Source organism: Nymphaea colorata, chromosome 2 (assembly GCF_008831285.2).
Source record: "Nymphaea colorata isolate Beijing-Zhang1983 chromosome 2, ASM883128v2, whole genome shotgun sequence".
NCBI classification, from domain to species: domain Eukaryota; kingdom Viridiplantae; phylum Streptophyta; class Magnoliopsida; order Nymphaeales; family Nymphaeaceae; genus Nymphaea; species Nymphaea colorata.
Window position 1 is genome coordinate 32382995 of NC_045139.1, and position 7213 is coordinate 32390207.

Below are 7213 nucleotides of genomic sequence, written 5' to 3' on the forward strand. Positions count from 1 at the left end.
AATTCAAACACTACTTGTTTATAAATAAGTCAAGTTTGAGTTCAAATATTTGATCGAAAATGTTAAACGAGTCAAACTCAAGTCATAAGAACTCAACTAATGCTGAATTATAATGGGAGAATAGTTAAAAAAGTAGCAACTAACGAGATATGCTTAAGATATGCTTAAGATAAATGAGTTAGGTTTGAACTCGACATTGTATAGTTGAGTCGAACTGACCCAATTCGAGCTCACCCAATTAATTCGAGCTCGATTCAATGGGTTTGCAGCCCTACCTTGAAGGTGTAGCACTACCTACCGATGTCAGCGGCCGGCCCAAAACCCGAGCCCTGGCCTGGCGAGACTCCCGAAGCCTAGGCCCGATACCCAAGTCCAGGCTTTGCCCAATTATAACAAAAAATATTTTTTAATATAAAATAAAAAATTTTGAATACCACATATAGTTTTAATAATAAAATATATATTATTATGAAATAAAAAATAATAACAAATCTAAAAAATAATAAGGCCGAACTGGCCCCATTGGGCCTGCCAGAACCAGTTTTCTCCGGCCCAATACCGAGTACCCATCGGGTACTTGGACCCGACGCCCAGGCTTAGTGAGCGGCCACCATTCATCGAATAGTTCAATCTACTTCGATTCAATATGAGTGTCGTTTGATATTAAATACCTTTGTATATTAAGAAATTTGTGGATTTGATATACTTGGTGAGAAGGATCTAATATTTATAATGTTCAAACCTGCATGATATCAAGATCACGATCGTGATCTTGAAAGCAACCTAAATTTAGAATTGACCCATGAAATACAAGCATACACAATTTTGCCTGTTTGACAGCTTGGTTTGGATCTATCCATTGTCTGAACAAGAGCGGAAGCCCCCACTTTCCCTCCTCTTAAATTGATATTTTGGAGTTATGTTAGTGTTAGATGGTGAGATCATCACATGTTTCAATTTGCACATACAACTCGCCCACCTCTTAAATTGATATTTTGGAGCTATGTCAGTATTAGATGGTGAGATCGTCACGTGCTTCAATTTGCACATACAATCCGCCCTCTTCTTAAATTGATATTTATGTTAGTATTAAATGGTGAGATCATCACGTGTTTCAATTTGCACATACAACTCGCCCTCCTCTTAAATTGATATTTTGGAGCGATGTAAGTAGTAGATGGTGAGATCGCCACGTGTTTCAATTTGCACATACAACCCGCCCTCCTCTCGCAATACAAGAGCATTGCCTTCCACAAATCCAACAAGAAATGCACCAAATAGCACATCTTAACCTGCTCGTTTGAGCTATGCCTCCTATGGCTACTAATTTGAAATATTTGTGGACCATGTCCTTAGAATTTGTTTCTATTTTGGATTTGAAGGCATCGGGCTGGCCTGACTCCCAAAATTTGATGTCGGCCCCAGCCTGATGCTTGAAACCTGAGCCTGGCCTGATTAAAATAAAAATATTTTTTTAAAATATAAAATAAAATTTTTTGAATATAAAATACATTTTAAATTATAATATATATCTTGTTATTATTAAATAAAAATAATAAAGCCGACTCGGGCTCGATCTGGCCGAGCATTGGGTACGCATCAAGTACCCGGGCCCGTTGCCGAGGCTTACTCCATACTACTGCTGAGAGTTGAAAACTTTAGCAGTAGAGAGACACGCAGAACCGGTAACCAATTCATAAGTTTATATGATAAAAATCTCCACCAATTCAGAGTGAGAGAGACGTGCAGGACGAGAGCGAGCATAGTGATTTCAATAGAGAATGAGAGTGAGCCTGGTAGGACGCAGGACGCAGGCACTTTGCCAAAACAGGCCCGTATCAGATCCTGGCTGCTTGAGAGCGAGAGGGATTATGAGAGCGAGATAGTAAGAGGCGAACAAAGCAAAATAAAAAAGTATTTTTATTTTAACCGGTCGGGCCTGGGTTTCGGGTGTCGAGCCGCCCTGAGCCGACTCTTGTCGAGGCAGGCCGACCCGATGCCCAGGCCTACAAAAAACCTCTTCGACGTTCATGCTTTTCAAAATGAAAAAACTATTTGTCTTTCAAGTCCAGTGGGTTTTAAATCTCCTGCCGCTTTCATAAATCATTTCCGATCGTAGATGCTCGTGGAATGTGGTGATGAATTCTTATGGGGTTCGGACTGCTTCTCCTAGAAAGAAAAGGTGTAGGTTTCCATGCACCTTTTTTAAGTTTGACAAAAAAAAAAAAACCCATGGTTAATGAACCTGGTTTTATATGCACCATCTTCGTGCACAGGGGTGGAGCCAAGGTGGGGATAGTATAGACTTTTTACCCATCTCAAAAAAAAAATTTACATATAAATTTTTAAAAATTTCACTTTGTTTTATATAAAAAATTTTAAAAATGATATTTCGGCCCTAGTCAAATTTAAAAACTTTAATTCATTTTGCCTCACGAAAAATTTATGGTTTTGCTCATGTTCATGCATAAATTTTCATGCACTAATATGGTTAATAACTAAAATACCTTTAGTTCACATTAAGACAAAAATAAACATGAAAAAAAGGTAAAAAAAGTTCATTTTTAACAAATTACCAAAATGTTCTTCCTTGCTTTACTTTACTGCGTACTGCATACCCAAGACACACACAACTAAATAGCAGATGTGGGATTTGGTTGGTAGTGAATTCCAACTTTCTTTTCAAGCCGCTAACCATAATTTAGAAACCTCTCACTTTCTCTTTCTCTCTCTTTATTTCTGCAATGTTTAAACTAATGTACTTTGGCTTCAGCTTCCAACTTTTCATTGGAGCTTGGTTTTTGTGACGTTGGCTCTATCTCTCTCTCTCTTTCTCACAAAATATTTTTTTTGAATATAAAATATATTTTAAATCATAATATATATTTTTTTAATAAAATAAAATTAATTTTTATTCGTTATCAGGCCGAATCGGCTCTTGTCAAGCCAGGTCGGGTCGATTTTTTTGGACTCGAGCCCGAATCTGATCAGATCATGTACGAGTACCGTTGAATACCCAACCCAATGCCCAGGTCTACTCAAGATCCCTCTCGCTCTTAGAAATCAGAAACAGTTAGGCTCAGTCGCAATTAAATGGCTCGTTGTTCTTTTCAATCTTAGTGTATGAACATTGGATAAATTATATATGGTAAATAGTAAATCCAATTCATTTAATCCAATCCCTCTCGTCTTTCACAACGCATCGCACTATATGAAATGGTTAACAAAATAATTTTTTTTTAATATTTAAATTGCAGTAAATCATGATTGGGCTCAAGTCTAGCTAACCAACCTCCTCGAGCTCGACTCGGTGTGTGCAACCCTAGCCTTAGAGAAAGTTGCGTGCGTCGTGTGCAAGGTGGACAGTAGAGGAAAGAATGGCATTTTGGTAATTATCAAAAGAATGTCCTCTATAGAACTTTTTTTTCATTTTCCTTTTTATCTTTACATAAATTTTTTTTTAAGTGTGTACAAAGGGTATTTTATTCTTTAACCATATTGCTGCATGAAAATTCATGCACCAATATGACGTATATAATGACATGACCAGGCACTCTAAATCTTGTTTTCCAAATAAAGATGCACGTCCTATTTAAAACAGATATCTGACCAAATTACTTTTAAAAAAAATATATAAAAAAATAATATCCCATTAAGAAATCGGGTCAAATTTAGATTTACATAAATATTCAGTTGGATTCATATTCCAATTCGGATCCAATTTAGATTTAAATAAATATTTTACATCTAATGTTCTTACAATGTCAAGATCGTTGGATTCAGTTGATTCAGATTCAAATTTGATTTATGAAAATAAAAATCGGATTCAGATTCAGATATGAAAATAAAAATCAGATTCGGTTTAGATTTAGCTTGTGAAACTATATGTTAGATTCAAATTCATGAAACGGTAACATATTGACATTGTGTTAACACTCCAAATTTTTCCACATCAAAATTGAAGCAATGTGAAAATTTCACAAAAGAATTGTGAAAATTTATAATTTCAAAGCCAATTTCGAATCTAAAGAACAATTAGATTCAAATCGTGAATTTAACCCGAGACACGAATCCCAATGCAGGATTACGAGTTCAAATCCAATTGCAAATGTCATTTAAAATCCAAATCCAATTGCGAAATGCAAATTTTGACTTAGATTTAAGAATTGGATCTAATTCAGTCTAGAATGCTACGTGGGACCCACGTGTGGGCCCCACCTAGCCCGTGTGGTCAAGAGCCCCCCCCAGGGGCCACGCCCCCTCCATGTCAAAAAAAATAATAAATAAATACTTTCTAACAAATTAATTGAAGAAAAGTCATTTTCAAGAAGAAATAAAGGAGAAACCTAGGAAGTCTCTCTCTCTTATTTAACCAGGTCCTCATTAAAAAAAACAATCATTTTCAAGGAAGCAATTACTAGACTGGTCAAACTCACCTAACCTACTTAATCCAAGTAGGTTTGACCCGGGTGCACTCAAATGTGGTGCCGATTCCAGCTAGGTTCGGTCACCACGGGCTCAACACAGTTAAAACGTAAGTCTCTCTCATGATCCAATTAATGGACGAAAATAGACTTTGACCGAACCAAACCCACTTTGACTAAACTCAGTCAAAGTACAATTTAGCTCAATTAAGAGCTTTCTTGACCCAAATTTATCAAATTACCTTAAATAAAGTCAAACTACTCGCAAATGAGCTTTGACTTTGGTCAATTGGTCGAAATTGATCAATTTGAACAATTTTGCCCTTTTGCGGTGAAATTAAGATTAAAAAGCCTAAATTGATTTATGAAAGGCAAATAAACATTTGAATTTGTCAAATGCATGAATCAAATACCAAATTTAGATTGAATTTCTCAAGTGAAAGTTTGATTCAGTTGAAATCCATTTTCAATCAAGTTTTGGACGAAAATACCCTTTTCGAACCAAATTTGATAAAGTTTTTGAATTTTATTAAAATTTAAATTGAATGATCATAATTCAATGGCATTTGGAGTTTAGTAACTAGGTTTTAACCTTACAAGCTCGATTTCAAACAAAAAATAAATAAATAGTACAAAATAAGGGTAAAACCCTGTGCAAGGGCATTTTCGTCCAAAATTTTGGTCAAGATGGTCACCTAGGTCTGAACCCATGTTGACCAAACCTAGCCCAGCCCACCTAGCTCGTGGAAATGGGCTGAGAAATGGTCAATTAGAGCCTTTAAAGCCTATTTAACTCATTGTACAAGTCCCCAAGGTCTTAAGCAAGTTCACAATGTGAGTTAAGAATGTGGTTGAACCCACCTCCTCCTCTATATAAACATCTCTTTGGCCACCAAGGGGGGGGGACGAAATTTTGGAGCATTCTATCAAATTGCTGCAGCCAAGGAGCTAGGAGGGAGAAGCCAAGGAAGAGAGAAGAGGTTCGTCCAAGCCCTCTTCCCCTTTTTCTCTCATTCTCTTCTTCACTTTCTTCTATTCTCCCCATTGATTTTGCTAAGTTAGGGTGCTTAAGTGAACCCTTACTTAGGATTTTCGTGGTGAGAAGCCCTCTTTACCACTCCAAATTCCAGCAAGCAAGCTATTTCTTATTCTAGCTTTGCTAAGCTTGAATCCACGGTTGGATTCTTGCTTAGGATTGCTTGAGTTAGAAAACAAGTGAAGACGAAGGACAAGCATCAAGACCAACCACAAGGTAGGTGATTTTAACTCACTTTTCTTCTACTTTAGCTTATTGTTGATTTATTTTAATTCCAGCAATTCGTGGGAGAGTTTATTTTCATTTGCTTATGGCTGGGAATGATGTCCAGCTAAGGAAAACCTACGCTTCAATGTACATGTTAATGCAGAATGCATGCATATGTCGATTTTTCTTAAATATGAACCCAAGTATCAAATTTTGAAATGGGCCCCAAGGCCACGTCCCTTTCAAAGGAACCAACTTAATACCATTTTGAACTCCCTATCATGAGAGAATCCCATGGTGAGAGAGTGATTTTGCTGCATTACGTATGATGAAAATGCCAATAAGGGACGGATACGTTTTTATGAATGTGATCCACCCTTGCATGGCGAAATGATGGACAAATAAGCTTGAACATTGTTTTATTTTCTTTCTTATTCACAGTCATTTTGATTCATGTCTTTCAATTTAATTAATCAAGGGTAGTAGGAAAGATTTGAAACAAGTTTTCAATCTTCCTACATAAAGGAACCCAGCCATGAATCATCATGATTCATGAGTCATGCGTCCCTTGATAAAATTTCATTTTGAAGAGTAAGGTATGTATATACATACATACATGTGTCCAATCTCTTGTTGAAAATAATTTTTCTCTCTTAAAATCAGGTTGGAATACGTTTCCAAACTGGTTTTTAAGAAGGATGATCGTTTTGATTGATTTTCATAGTGCAAGGCTATGAAATCATTTTCATTTCATTTTTACTTAATTTCAGCAAACCCATACGTAAGATGTATGTATGATGTTGAAATCAGACTATGTTTCATAGAAATTGGTTTAAGAATGTAAAGTTTACATATTTGAAATACCAACTATCCTAGAATCATCCGAAGGAGTTGATGATTTCATGACTACGAAATCTGAAATTTGAATAGATTTGAAAAACTCATTGTTTCTATCTAAGAAACAAGTCCTTATTGGAATCAATGTCCACAATTTTCAGCTATTTAAATCAACACAAGGTCTGATTTTTAGCTATTTTGAGACAAAAGTGGATGTCATCCACGTCTCCCATCCATTTCAAAGATTGAACTTGACATCATTTATATATTTTCATCATTTTGATAATTTTATGTCAAGCCTCAAGCTTATGGACTACATCTCTAATTCATGTGCTTAATCATATAATGAGTACATATAGAAAAAGTCCTACATTTTAATCAATCTTCATGCATAGATTGTATGACGTGTAATATGGACTTTGAGGGATTATGAGAGAGTGAAAAATGTATGTTTCATATGAATGAATCTTGAGGGATTATGAGAGAGAGAAGAATGAATGTTCCATATAGTTTTCCTTCTCGTTTCATGCATTCACTTTCACTCAAAATCAATAGCACCACATGCACATTCTCAAGAAATTAAGTGATTCAAATTTGAGTTGCAAAAAGTGATCAAGTCATATTGCAATGAAAATTTGTAAACCTCACTTAACTTCAAAAGAAAACATAAGCAATGCATTCATAATCTTTTGGCCAAAGTGCATTTGAA